Here is a 13,899-nt window from a genome sequence, read left to right as displayed (position 1 = left end):
TCCTTGACTTTGCTTACTGGCCAAATGTATTTATTTAGTTATTTCCTGTCAAGAGTATTCACCAGAGTCCATGTAAGCAAAACGTGAACACGTGGCTTTATAATTGGCTTATTTCGTTTCTATTACTACTATGAATGACCCAGCGCTGGCCAATTTGTAGAGAAAAGGTGTCTTTGGCCTACATCTTTTGAGGTTGTGTGACTGACCATCATAGGGTTGGCTCTGGTGAGGAGTTCCCTACCAGGTAGATAACATGATGGAAGGGTGTGTAATAGGAGAGACTACACGGAGGATGACATGGGGGTCATGCTTTTATTACTACCCACGTCTTCGACGGTAGCTGTGTTCTCCCAAGGGCCGTCTCCATCAAGCCACCACCTTGCCCTAGATTCTACATCTTAACCAACCATCTTCCAACCATCACTAAACTGAGAACCAAACGTCCAACACACAAGCCTCCGAGACACATTCAACTCATTAATGGATACAACTTCAGAAGACCAAACTCAAAATGCAGACTTGGGGAGGCCCGTCCCGGTAGATATGTTTATAAAACACTTTAGCACCTGAGGCTCGGGAATAAGAGGGGTGGAAAGACTTTGAGAGGCAGAGGATGAGGGAATTTGCTATGGTTCTATATCTCCTAGTACGATCAGAATCTACACCCAAAGTCTCACCAACATAAACATCCAAGTGTGAGCCGAACAAAGATGATGCCCATGAACATGCCAGCACGGGTCGGGGGGTGACCATGAGGCTTCAACCCTACACAGAGAACTATAGGCAACTGAGGAAAGCCAGGAGATCGAGAGGTGCTCTTCCCCAAGGAAGTGCACACCAATCGCCTGTTCAATGCCAAATGGTCAGATGTGAAAACACACATACAAGTAACATTATACGGACTGAACACAGTTTACATTTAGGAATATATACGAAAATACATATATGCGTGCAATAACACTTAATGAGAAGAGAGACCATGAATTTTGAAGAACGGAGGGGGTAGATGGGAGGGAGGGAAGGGAAGGGGGAGATTTAATTATAGTACAGTCTGAAAAATAAAGTTTTTAAAATGGCCGTTGGAAGAATAAATTATACTCATGCCATAACAAATGCTTATCAAGAACAAACCGGGGCTAGCAAGATGGGTTAAAGAGTAAAGAGGTACGTACTTCCAAATGCCCAGGACCTCCATTGTGGGAGGAGAAAAGCAACTTCCAGTAGTCGTCCTCTGGCCTTCAGGTGTGTACCATGCTATGTATTCATGAGTGTGCACGCACTCCCACCACACAACGGATATATGTTAAACAACAAAGGTAATGCTAGTTAAGAAAGGCTTATTTGAAAACAAACAACCGAACAAAACAAAACCGGACATGGTGGCACATACGTTTAATATGGGCACTCAGGGGCAGAGGCAGGAGGATCTCAGTGAGTTTGAGGTCGACCTGTTCTACATAGCAGGCTCCAGGACAGCCAAAAGTTATGTAGGCAGAGCCTGTCTCAAAATGAGAGCAACAGAATAGCCAAGAAGACAGAAGGAAACCTTTGCACAAGAGGGAAAACACAAAGGCAGGGTTGTTGGAAAGACAGAGACAAGAAATAAGTCCCTCACCCCGGAGTCTGGTTGAAACCTGGTCCAGCTGAGAGTCAAGAAGCCCAACATAATTATCATTTGTTGGAAAGGCTTCCCAAATAGAGATGACACTTAAAAAGAAAATAGAAGTGTTAAAATGGCAATTCACCATGTCTAAGACCTGAACGTGCATGGTCTTTCTCCTTTCCCAGTCCTAAATCTACAGTGTATAGGATTCTTATAAGAAGCCGCAGTAGAGTAAGACTCCTCTTGTAACTCATGGTTTTATCTTGCAGCTTACAACCCTGAGCACCTCTCTCCCCACCCCACTCAAACCTCTTCTGCAGAGTCCAGCTCATCTTCCTACTGGCTTATACCGACATTCTCTCCTGTGTCACGATCCCGTATCACCGAGCTGACAGATTGGCCCAGTGGATGAAGGCTCTTGCTGCTAAGCCTTCAAGTGAGTCGTCCTCGGGGCCCGTACAAGTGCTGTGGCAGGTACAATGCAGTGTGCGGCTTGGAAAGAAAGTGTCCAGGCTGCAGCCAGCACTGGCACCAGACCTGTCTCCAGTCCAAGCCACACTGCCGTGGCACCCAGAAGTTTCGAATGTAGGAGTTCCTACACTTATCTCTATTAAGAAACACGGGGCTAATAAGCGGCATGTCCTGGCTAACGGTGAGGCAGTTCATGGAAGCAGACGGAACCATAAAGAAACAGTCCTAGCTATCTTCCAATGAAACCAAATCTACAAAATCAGGTAGTGGGCCAGTTCTGTACTACAGGTTATAGACGGATAGCTATTCTCATGGTCCACTTTGTATTTAATCTCTGCAATCATCTATCCATCCGTCCACTCCCTACTCTGCCAGCCCCTGATAGGTCCATCCTGTTCCTTCCCCAATATCTCCGTGAGGTCCTGCATGCACAGGAAGTGTAGGCTTCCGAATGACATGGAGTGTCCTCTTCTCAGATGGTGCTGACTGAGGCAAGAGAGGACATGGTAATTGTGGCTCTACGCCCCAGTTGTCACTGAGATTGGTGAAGCTGTAGCTCATCTCCCAAGCCAGGGCACCCTCCTTTCACATCTAATTGGCTCTTACACCAACCTCGTACCAAGCTCTCTTCTTTACTTCATTATTCCCCCTCAAGCTTCATAGAAAGAAAGCTACAACAACAGCAACAACAATAATGACAATGACAATGACAACTAAGCAGATCACCTTAAAATTAGAGCTACAATTAAAACTTCTTCTCCCAGACAAGCAATTAAGAGAGCAGAGGCAGAGAGGTCCCTTGAAAGGCACCCTGTGTCCCTTTGCATTATCCAGCATTTTTCTTTCCATCACCGATGATGAGACGCCTGTCAGTCCTGCCTGATGATGTCAGAGCTGGTCCCCATCACTCCGGCTGTGACTTCACCACATCCTGCTTAGGGACCCTAAATCCTCTGAGCCCTGTCACTGTCCCCCTGGGGAAATGTGAAGAGCATTCATGTCCCCAGAGTCATGAAGAACTTGCCCAGCCTACCGCAGCTGCTCAGATAACAATGGCTAAAGCCCAGTGCTACCCAGGCTGCTGCTTTGTCACAGATATGACACTGCCTGGAAAAATATTGAGCCATCAACGGGAGATGGGCATAAACTACAGTGGCCAGTTCCTCCTGTTACAAAGGGGAACTGGGAGATTCATGTAAGGGTCTTCATGTGAAAAGGAAAAGGACAACCTCTCTGTGGATTTGCTGTTTGTCTTCTTTTCCACATCTGGAAAGCAAGGCAGTAAGGGTCCTTGACATTAGCATGGGGTCTTGGGTTTGAAAACGCCCTGTAAGACTGTCTCTGTAGCTTTGTACCCCTCTCCAGTTGTTGGGTGAGCCTTCTGACCTGTGCACCGAGATTTCAACGGCCTTTGGTTTAAACAGGTGCTGAAAGCCAGGGCAAGCCAAAATATTTTGCTCGTCCTGGGTCATGAACTGTTTGCTGGTGAAAACATCTGTATGCGAGGACATATAGGCTAAACATAACAGAAGCACAGGGATGATGACAGCAGTCTTTGGGAGAGGGGAGGGAGCCCCCAAACCCCAATAAAGTCTATCTCCTAAGCACATACCACTTGCTTTTGGCCACAGGACAGGCAATAAATTATCCATGTTGGTTCAAAGGGCAAGGTCACCTCATAGCAACATTGTCCATATGCTACAGTCAAATTCTTCCTATTCTTTAAATATCATCTAGAGAAACCGTGTGCGTATGTGTGTTTGTGTGTCTGTATTTGTGCATAGGGATGTGTGTATGATGTGTGTGTGTGTGTGTGTGTGTGTGTGTGTGTGTGGTGAATCTGAGTGTATGGTACATGTGCATGGGTGGTGTGTGTGTAGGGTGTATGTGTGTTTCCCGGTATACACGTGAGTAAAAATGTGTGTGCACATTCGTGTTATGTGAGTGTGTTCAAAGAAAGGTGGTGATGCTACCCTTGTCTTTCAAAGGCAAAATCACCATCATTAGATGAAACGCTACAAGTTCATTTCCAAAATAAAGCAAGTGAGAAGGAAGAAGCTTAAAGACTGGGTGTTTAGACAAGCCCATGAGCCCCCTTGTGACCTTGCTCTGATATTTAACAAAACATTAATCTTCTTGCCAACAATTATAAAGGATACAGTGATGTCGCTGGCTCTCTGAGAGTGAGTAATAGTGACTCCATTGTTCCTCTTTATTTATGCCTTGGCTGTACCAGGCAGATGAGGTAAGTTGGGGCTTTGATATGTTATTATTCCTCACTGGCAATACATAAAGGACGCTTACACAAATATCTGTCTGTTTCGGAGGCACTGTTTCACAGCTCCTTACAACGCGAGATCAAAGCGTTTCAACATTTTATTATGAAATCATGAAAATCCTCCTCTACTTTGCATATGAATCATAGTCTATTTCAAACCACCAGTGTACCCTGGTGGCAGTGGCTTTTGAACCGAGAAAGGGAACAAGGTGTTAGATATTTATTCCTTGAGGGCTGTGACTAGTGGGCTAATCCTGTCCAGTGCAGTTGGCCAGGGAGCACCAGGGTCTCCTAGGAACACAAAAGCCTGGGGGGCGGGGGAGGACGAGAGAGGCAGAGCCAAGAACCATGATTTTTCTTTCCCTTGTCGGGAAACAAAACTTGGTGTGAAAGCCTCCATTTGGGAGCGCAGGAGAAATGAAAGGTTACACACCTCGTGATTTCAAGCTAAACAACAACAACAAAAAAGCCATCTTCGCCTCCCTGAAATGAAATCCTCACCTGGAGGTTGGTGTAGAAACTGTTTACCCTGAGTGAGGACTTAGCTGCTGTCGCTCAACCTCTGGTTCCCGTAAATCTAGCAAGAGAAGTACTTGCTTTTGTGGGATTAGCATATAAACCGGGTCTCTTCCTTTTCAGCTGGCCCCGTTCTCTGGGGACAGTTAATAATCTCCTTTGGAATGCGGGAGAGGGGGTGGCGGGAGGGGGTGCTGCCTGGCACTTTTGATGTCTCCAGAATGCATATATGCTTGGTGTGTGGATTCTTTGACTTGGGGAATTTGTTTCTTATGAAACAAATATGAAGAATGGGTAGAAATCAAGACAAGCCCATACTAGTGGAACTAGGAGGTTCCGGAGGATGAGGAAGAGACTCTGTGCTTCTGGAAAATGTTCTTCCATCCCTCTTTTCTCTTCCCCTTCCTCCTTCCCTCCCCTTCCTTCCCAAGTGTAGCCTGAATCACTGAGCTACATTTCCAGTCCTGGGAGATACATTTTAGACTTGTCTCTGTCTTCGTTTAGCTCCCGTGCTCTGGATGTATCTATCTCAGTGATCTGTCTTAACTAAGTGTGAGGGAGGAAGAGGTGCATCCTGGGGGGTGGGGGTGGAAATAAAAGCCAGTCCTCTAGTGTGTGTCAAAGTGACCATCCGCATCAGATGCAGCCTGTTGCCAAGGGTCTGTGGGGATACGGACAGTGAGTAAAGCTCTGAGCAGCTAACGACGGGACACTGTAGGCTCTGTCCTCAAACATTGTCTTCTCGCTATTTCTATGGACAGAGGTGGGGCGGGTGCCAAAGTGGAAGCTATTGCAAAGTTGCCAAATTATTCTCCAAAAGAAGGTCTACTGGCCAGCCTGGCCATGTCTCTTTCTGAATTTTTTTGGGGGTGGAGGTGGGGGTGGGGAGATACTGCTAAGGAATTTCTGTGGAGACATAATACTCCTTTAGGCCAAAAAAAAAATCCTTATTTCAGCTAATAACACCCCCGGGTCACAGCATTTGGTATAAACGATTTGCCAAGTGGCTTGCAGTTTGGCTCACTTAGCTGAAAACACACAAGCAGTTGTCAGAAATAGAGGCAGTAACTTAATCTCATCCCCCTGAGTCGCTGATGTTTTCCCGAGATCGAGAGCCTTAAGGCCACCATCCTACCAGTCTCTGTCAGCTTCAACAGCAGCCTACCTCACGCTCCCTCTCAGACCCAGGTGTCTGTGCAGGGCACACCCCTCTAGGAGGACCAAGTTTTACAACCTAATTGTAAACAACTGAAAATGTCTGACTAGCATCCAAGCTCAGGGTTCTGAAGCCTGGATTGTACTGAGGACCCTAGCTGTGTGGTGCCTGGCACAGTTGTGTGTAAACACTGCACCGTCATGCTTTGTGCCTCTCTTGGACTGACCACACGTCCCTTTCCTTATGAATATATCACTCGCAGGTCCCTGGAGGTCCATCCTCCATGAAGCTTCCTTGCTGTGACCACCCCTTCTTCACTGCCGTATCCAAACATATTTATGGTCCCAGCTTTCTGCTGTATCTGGCTTGTTCTGTGCCTTCTGACTTTGCTCATCGGCACCTCCTGAGAGACGAGACATCTTAGAGGTTGTCTTAGCACCTTTTGCTTATCAAATGCTGACCTAGGAGGGCCTGTTGCAGCTCAGCCTGCAATCAAGCAGTAGTACTCAAGAAATGTCCCACCTCATTAGGAAGGAATTGCCGGCTGTTTCTATCCATCCACACACCTCACGAGCCCTCAGTTTTGTCTTTAGAGGGGTACCTGTTTCCTGTAGCACCCGTATTAACCACCTTTTAAAAGGCTAATAAATATTCAAAGTCTTACCAGGAAGGAAATTGTTCTAATTGCTTCAAACCCCCAGCATTGCTTCTGATACTTGGAAGAAAGCAGCGGCTGTCACATCGCAGTGTCTGTGGCTAATTTGAACACGGATGTGTCACTTTGTTGAATTCTTCTGTTCCATTGAAGGAGTCCTCTCCAGATGTCTGACATTCAATAAGAGACAACTTAAATTTTTGAGTACCCCCCCCCCATTACTTTGTGAAGCTTTGTGAGGATTTCACAGATCTGTGGCGAGTCCTGTCTCCATTGGTGTTGTTTCTAAATGACCCACTATCAAATAAAAGCCTCTTGGTGTTGCTTAGGACATCAGCAAAGGTGTGACTTCCTTAGTGCCTCTTCAGGGAGAGAGAAGTCATCACAATTAAGACCATGCCAAAACAGCTATTGACCAAAAAGAAAGGGTCACTCTTAACCTAAGAATTTGCACCTGGAGAGCTAAACTGATTAATGGTGTGTTCCCAAGCTGTTTGCCCAATGGATGCTTTCTTCTTATTATCCTGGGAAAGCATAATCCTAGTCCCACAAAGCTGGGCAAGCCAGATCCTCTGATAGTGGACTCAAGCTCTGTAAGGCCACAGGAGAGGACAAGGAAAGAGGGAAAAGGCCACCCAACAATCCTGTGCTTATATTACGGGGATCAACTTCAGCGCACACATTTCGAAGGCTTTCTCTTCGATTCGATTCTACCCCGGACTTTTTACAAGTATTTAATGCTGCCACTCGGGTACGAAGTAAGGGACCCTGGCTGGCCTTCTACTGTTGCGATATCCCCCACCCTCCACCCCCACTCCCTCGTGTTCCCCTCAGGCTAGCCGTTTGTCCCAGCAGACAGCAATGGAGGCTCACAAAGGGAAGAATTCCACAGCTCTGCTCCGAGCTTGTTCATAATTTGTCCCATTGTTCCTCCACTTTGCTGCACGTAGGAGATATGTAAGACTCCCGCCGGCTCTGAGACCGCTGTGGCTGCTGGGCACAATGGGGGAGAGCAGAGGCTGCTTTGTGGCTGTAGCCTGAAGTCTCCCTGCCTTTGTGACTGCCGCAGGGATGCTTCGGAGGCCTTGGGCTTGCCTTTGTGAGTGCAATTAAACCCCGGAAGAGGAAAGGGTGAACAGGGAGCTGTCCCCGCACCGCTGTTCTTCCGCGGGTGTCACTTAGCTGCGTATTGATGGCTCGGATGCCCCAGTCTTCAGAAGGGCCTGCAACAGGGGGGTCCCTGCAGCAAGAGAAACTCTGAGATCCCCCACACTTACAGGCTGTTAGGGACATTCTGCTTTATGTCCAAATAACAAGTACTCTTGAATTCTAAGCGGAGAGACAGAGATAAGGTGGTGCACAGGTCCTTCATTTCAGTTAAATAGAAGTGAGAAGCTCTATGGGCTCTGTGTGAGAGCACAGTAGGACTACTCTGTATCCTACTCATGCTCATACACTTCCAAGAACAAGAAGAATTCAATATGCCTTCCATGTGAGGAAATGATGACATTTGAGGAGACAGACATACGTCTGGGACTTGATCTTCACATCACACAGTGTATTCTTATGCCAGCCCTAGCCAGGATGTGCTTCAGGATACATGCTCATCGGGCACTGTTGGGGTTGGCTGAAGGAAGGAAGGAAGGAGGAGAGTCCTTTCCAGAATGGTGTCCCATCTAACATCCAAGGCCGCCCTTGCTGTAAGTCAGAGTGATCGTAAGCCGCTTTCCAAATGACCCACACTTGAAGCCAGAGCTTGAGTTCCCTGGGAAGGGCTCCTCCTGCCCCTCACCCTGTCAGGTACTGTGCTGTGTGGTATCTAGTACGCAGACATTTTGAGCCTCAGTCTCCTTTAGCTGTCTGTGAGAGGAATCTACAGCTGTGCGTAGTTTGGGGCTGGAGGGCTGGCCAAATCCTTCTTTTCCTTTGCTCCATTTCCTCCTCCTTATGCCCTCACTTTCAACACAGTATCCTGCATAAGGAAGTCAGGGTGCAGTGGTGTGATGGCCGTCTTCCAGAAATGAGGTGGGAAGAGCTTGTTTGAACTCAAACCAAGAAGCAGGCCACGCTGGCTGCTGACCTGAATGCCTATCTTCACCTGTCTCCTTAATTCCCATTCATTTGCCTTTCCACTTCCATGAGTAATTTCAAACCAAACGCCTACAGACAGGTCTGCTGGTTCATGGACCTGGAGGGCAAGGGGTTGCCTTGGAGCTGAATTCCAGTCCTGTGAGGGCTGCAGAATGATACCTTGTATCAAAAGGGGGAGAGGCAGGCATAGATCAAAGAAATAAATCAGTTTCAAATAAAAGTGATTTTCTTTTCTTTTTTTTTTTTTTTGGTTCTTTTTTTTTCGGAGCTGGGGACTGAACCCAGGGCCTTGCGCTTCCTAGGTAAGCGCTCTACCACTGAGCTAAATCCCCAGCCCCGATTTTCTTTTTTTTTTTTAAAGGTTTGTTCATTATTATATATGAGTACACTGTCGCTGTCTTCAGACACACCAGAAGAGGGCATCAGATCCCGTTACAGATGGTTGTGAGCCACCATGTGGTTGCTGGGAATTGAACTCAGGACCTCTGGAAGAACAGTCAGTGCTCTTAACCACTGAGCCATCTCTCCGGCCTAAAAGTGATTTTCAAGAGTGTGTAGAAGTGAAAAGAACTTAAAAGAAGCCCCCGAATATTCTAGCTTTTAACAATGGTTAAGTCACAGCTGGCCTTACTGAATGATTTCAGTTCCTTCTGCTTAAAAGAAAAAAACTCTCTGCTTTTTAAAATTAATTTATTCTTTGATAATCTGACTCCTCTATACAATATACATTTTTACCACCCCGCCCTCTTTTTTTTTTTTTTTGGTTCTTTTCTTTTTTTTCGGAGCTGGGGACCGAACCCAGGGCCTTGCGCTTCCTAGGCAAGTGCTCTACCACTGAGCTAAATCCCCAACCCCTCCACCCTGCCCTCTTATATCCTATTTATACCCCACCCCTCCCACTATCATGCCTTTTGTGTGTGTGTGTGTCCTTTCTTTGACTCACTGAATTTAATTCTCTTGGACATACTTTACCAGAGGACCTCTCATGGAAGACAATATCCCCCTCCCCAACAGCCATCAACTGCTAGATCTCCAGAGAGCGGTTGGATGGCTATGAGCCCTCCTGGGTCTGAATGTGACTGTCTCCCTCTTGGGTGGCCCAGTGTAGGTGAGCATAGCTGGAGTGAGTTCATGAGAGCAGTGGTCACATCCCCTAGAAGACATCCCCAAGTCCTCCCCATCATAGGCCTATTACACTTTCCTGCCTTCTCTTCAATGGCGTTTCCTGACCTCTATTTCCTCCTCCTTCCTGTTGCCATGACGCATGGCCCTAACTTTATTTTCTAACTCACAAAAGAAGAAAGTGTAGCCTTGGATATTCTGGAATTCGCTCCGTAGACCAGCAATCTGGTCAATCAGCCAATGCCTCTAACTCAGAGATCCACCTGCATCTGTCTCCCAAGTGCTGGGATTAAAGGCATGTGCTACCACCAGTCCAGCTTCTGTCTAGAGCTCTTATCAACATAATTTTTAGTTTTCCTTATGAGCAAGGCATCTTAAATTCTCTCTCCTGCAGTATTGCCTTGAAATGTTTAAAATTAGGCTAAAACGTGTTGTTTCGGCTGACGTTCTATTTTGGCTTTTGTGACAGGGTTCCTTGTGGCTGCCCCTCAGGCACGGTGATCTTCCGGCCTGCTGTTCCCACCTCAGCCTCCCGCGTGCTGAGTTTCCAAGAGCCAGCCGGGTTCACCCAGTCTCCTGTAGAGTCCACCATCTTACAACTGAGCCTTGTTCTGACTGTTTCTGTTTAACATTCCTGTTCGCAGCAAATGCTGCATCTCAGGGATGCATGGTCAGAAGGTCGAAGAAGGCCAGGGTCAGAAATACCAGTTTACTTAGGAACTATAGACAATGGGAGAGGGGGAGAAGGGGGAGATATTACATTAAACACACTGGACATTTTAATCAGTCAACAATGTGTGATCTAATCTACACTTCCAGAGCATACTGTGGGCTACAAGGTAATGAACGTACTAAGCGGGCCAATTAAGACAATTATAAATACCGGGTGTCAGGTGATGGTCTTGACAAGACGGGAAACTGAGGTGGGCTCCTGCCTTAGCTCATCTGGCTGCTCACACACGGAAGCCACTCCTGGGATGCCGTCCATCCTCTTTCGACTTCACCCCTTTGCTTTGGACCATCCTCTGTCCCAACCTGTCAGATCCCGCCTGTCCTTCCAGGTCCTGCTCACAGTCTCCTTCTCATCTGCCCAGATCCAAATGGGATGACTCTTCTCAATCTGTCTCCAGGCCTGCTTTGTGGCCTCAGCCAGTTCACCTTGTACTGCTAAAGGTGTTCTTTATGTCACTGCCAGGAAGCCAAGGGACCAGCTGAGCCCTTCCTTGACCTAAGCATCAACTTCTCCGTCTCTACACAGGGATCTACGGTTCATTTCCCTCCACAGTCTTTTCTTCAGAACCCTGACTCTCTGTCATCTCTCTCGTCCCATGACATTAAATCAGGGGGGTTGAAATCAGGGGGATAAAATCATTTTATCCAGATGCCTATTGAGGAAATATTGACTACTGTAAACTAAACACTCATCACGTGTCAGTAAACATTTTCTGTGAGTTCTAGATGGTGTTTTATGGAGGTTGTGGAAACGGAAAGCAAAATTTGATAATACAGACTACTGTGCTTAGTTTTCTGTGTCTTTCCCTCTACTCCTCTCACTTGCTGGTCCTTCCTGGTTCGGGTCACAGGAGTGAGCACAGACTTGCAGAGTGTGTGTTGGGGCAGCAGGGGCAGTCCTAAGTATGCACATATGTGTTGAAATGAAAGGTCAGGTATATTTCTCCACTGCTCTCTACCTTATTTCGAAAGGCAGAATCTCTCACTGAGCTTGGCGTTTATGGATTTGGACAGACTGGTTGGCCAGCAAGCCTCAGGGGTCTATCTAGTTCCAATTCCCAAGCCCAAGGTTTATAGCACTGTGCCTGGAATTTTTTAACATGGGTGCTGGGGGTCAAACTCAAGTCCCTGATGCTCACAGGACAAGCCCTTTACCAATTGAGTCATCTCCATACATACTCCATTGCTTCATTTTCGTTTGATGTGGTAGTAATCTGCTACATGAGTCTGTGTGACATTAGCATCCGTCCACCCAGATGTGGGCTGTTAGGCTAACCTTGTCATTAACTTGACTTGACAAGTGGCTAGTGACTGGTTGCAAATTATCTAGTCCTTTTCCTGTTGTTACAGGTTGATTTAACATGATGGGTTCCGGAGATGCCAGCACAGAAGGACAGCATCTCCTCCTTGCCCGGATTCCAAACAGGCAGCTAACAGCTTGAATGCCAGCAGCTGAGTACTGTGACTGCTGGATGTCCTGCTCAAAGATGGCAACCCCAGGATGCCGACAGCTCTGTCTCCTTTGCTGAGGTCTCCATCAGGAAGACATGCCTTTCCCTAGTTCGGTATTTCTTGGGCGTCTGCTAGGCTCTTGCGGAAGACTTGATCTCTGTTGTCAAGAGCTCTCCAGCCAGAGAACTGGGATCCCAACCTGACCAGTGCTCCAGAAGACAGACATATTGGACTACTACACCAATGTGGAGCTTGGAACGAAGGAGGCCTTCTTAGAATCTTTGAATTGGGTCTTAAAGGATGGAGTGATATGAGGTAATGGTGAACGGCACACTTGGCAGCTGAAGGAACATCCACAGGATGCTTGGGAAATGAAGGAACATCCACAGGATGCTTGGGAAATGAAGGAACATCCACAGGATGTTTCATGCCAATCAGGGACTTTAGTGCAATCAGCAGGATGAGGCACGCTAAGGACTGGGGCAAGTACAAGAGTGGGGCTGGAGAGGGCTCAGCAGTTAAGAGCACCGGCTACCCTTGCAGTGGACCGAGGTTCTGTTCCCAGTGTCCACATGGTGTCTCGCAACCAAATGTAACCAGTTCCAGAGGCTCCTGCACCCTCGTCTGGCCCCACCGGCTCCAGGTCTGCAGGTGGTGCACAGGTACACTTGTAGACCTGTAGGGAGCTGCGAGGTCCCGGGCCGGGGAAGGCACCGGTTTCCGCCTTCCGCTCATTAAGAAAAACAAGTCCGGTTTCTGCCTTCCGCTCATTAAGAAAAACAAGTCCTTATTTGGCTGTTCCTGCTTGGCCTGGTCCCTTCCACATAGTACAACCTATCCGCTGTCCCCACGTGGCTTGCTAGGATTGGCTAGTGCTAGCTATTTAAGTGTGGTGCAGGGATTTCCCGGGGTCAGAAGATTGTATCAAGGTTCCTGAGTAAAACTGCTTGAAGAAGACCTTCGCTGGTGGTGTCTTCCTTGCCGGTCGAGGTTGGGCGCGACATAGACCAAACATATACCTGTCTGGGTAAAATTTTAAACCTTTTTTCAAAAGCAGGAGCAATGGTAAGATTTGAGCTTTAACCTTGGCATAGGATACCTGTCACTATTTCTAAAGGCAGAGACTATTAGACATTAGTCAAAGGGAGTAACTCAGACAGAAGACATCCTGGGAAAGTTTAAATGAGAAAGGTCCAAGACATTGGCAATGAACTAAATGTGGACAATCTGAGGGAGCGTTAGAACAAACAGGCAATCTCAACGAGCACCTAGAAGAAGGAAGGGGGATGTAGATTTGTAACTGAGCAAGTCCGGGGAGGTGGGAATTTGCTGAGCCAATGGTAATTACCCCCCACTAGAAATCTGCCCTAGTTGCTCAAAGGTACGCCTTCCTACTGTCTGCTGATGTGGCAACTGCTTCCTAGTCTTGTCTCTAGCCAGTGTGACAAGCGACCAAGGGCTCTCTGTTCTAGAACTCTGCTCCTGCCCACTCTTCTTGCCAACTGTGGATATCCTACTGTTGAGCTCCTGTGTCACACAGTCTGCCCCAGGACACTATCTAGGTGCCAGAATCCTTGCATCCCATGGACACAGCCCTGGGGTCTTATTCCCAACATTGAAGTCAAAACAAATGAAATCCCTCTGCCCCACTTTCTTTCAGGTCTCTGCTTCTATTGTTGTCTCCAATGTATAACCCCATCTCTCTCCCTTCCCACCCAGTGTGACATTCTATATATGTTTTCTTTTCCTGTATTCCTTTCTGTTCTGCATAACACATTCTCTGATGGAATTTTCTTTCTCCTTTATTCCACAGGGAAACGTGG

The 13,899-nt window shown here is 47.2% G+C and overlaps 1 protein-coding gene across 1 annotated transcript in view; it reads left to right on the top strand.

Annotated features, from left to right (window-relative positions):
* LOC102553444 (uncharacterized) overlaps positions 1 to 13,028 on the top strand; it is a 101,993-nt gene extending 88,965 nt beyond the window's left edge. Inside the window, exons 3-4 of the mRNA XM_063278591.1 lie at positions 1,873 to 2,039; positions 11,975 to 13,028. The gene's annotated coding sequence lies outside the window, so the exon portion shown is untranslated. The remainder of the gene's footprint in view (positions 1 to 1,872; positions 2,040 to 11,974) is intronic.
* The last annotated feature ends 871 nt before the right edge of the window (positions 13,029 to 13,899 follow it).

Source organism: Rattus norvegicus, chromosome 19 (assembly GCF_036323735.1).
Source record: "Rattus norvegicus strain BN/NHsdMcwi chromosome 19, GRCr8, whole genome shotgun sequence".
Taxonomy (NCBI): domain Eukaryota; kingdom Metazoa; phylum Chordata; class Mammalia; order Rodentia; family Muridae; genus Rattus; species Rattus norvegicus.
Note: the sequence above shows the minus strand (reverse complement) of the source record. Positions and strands in the feature narration are given on the sequence as shown.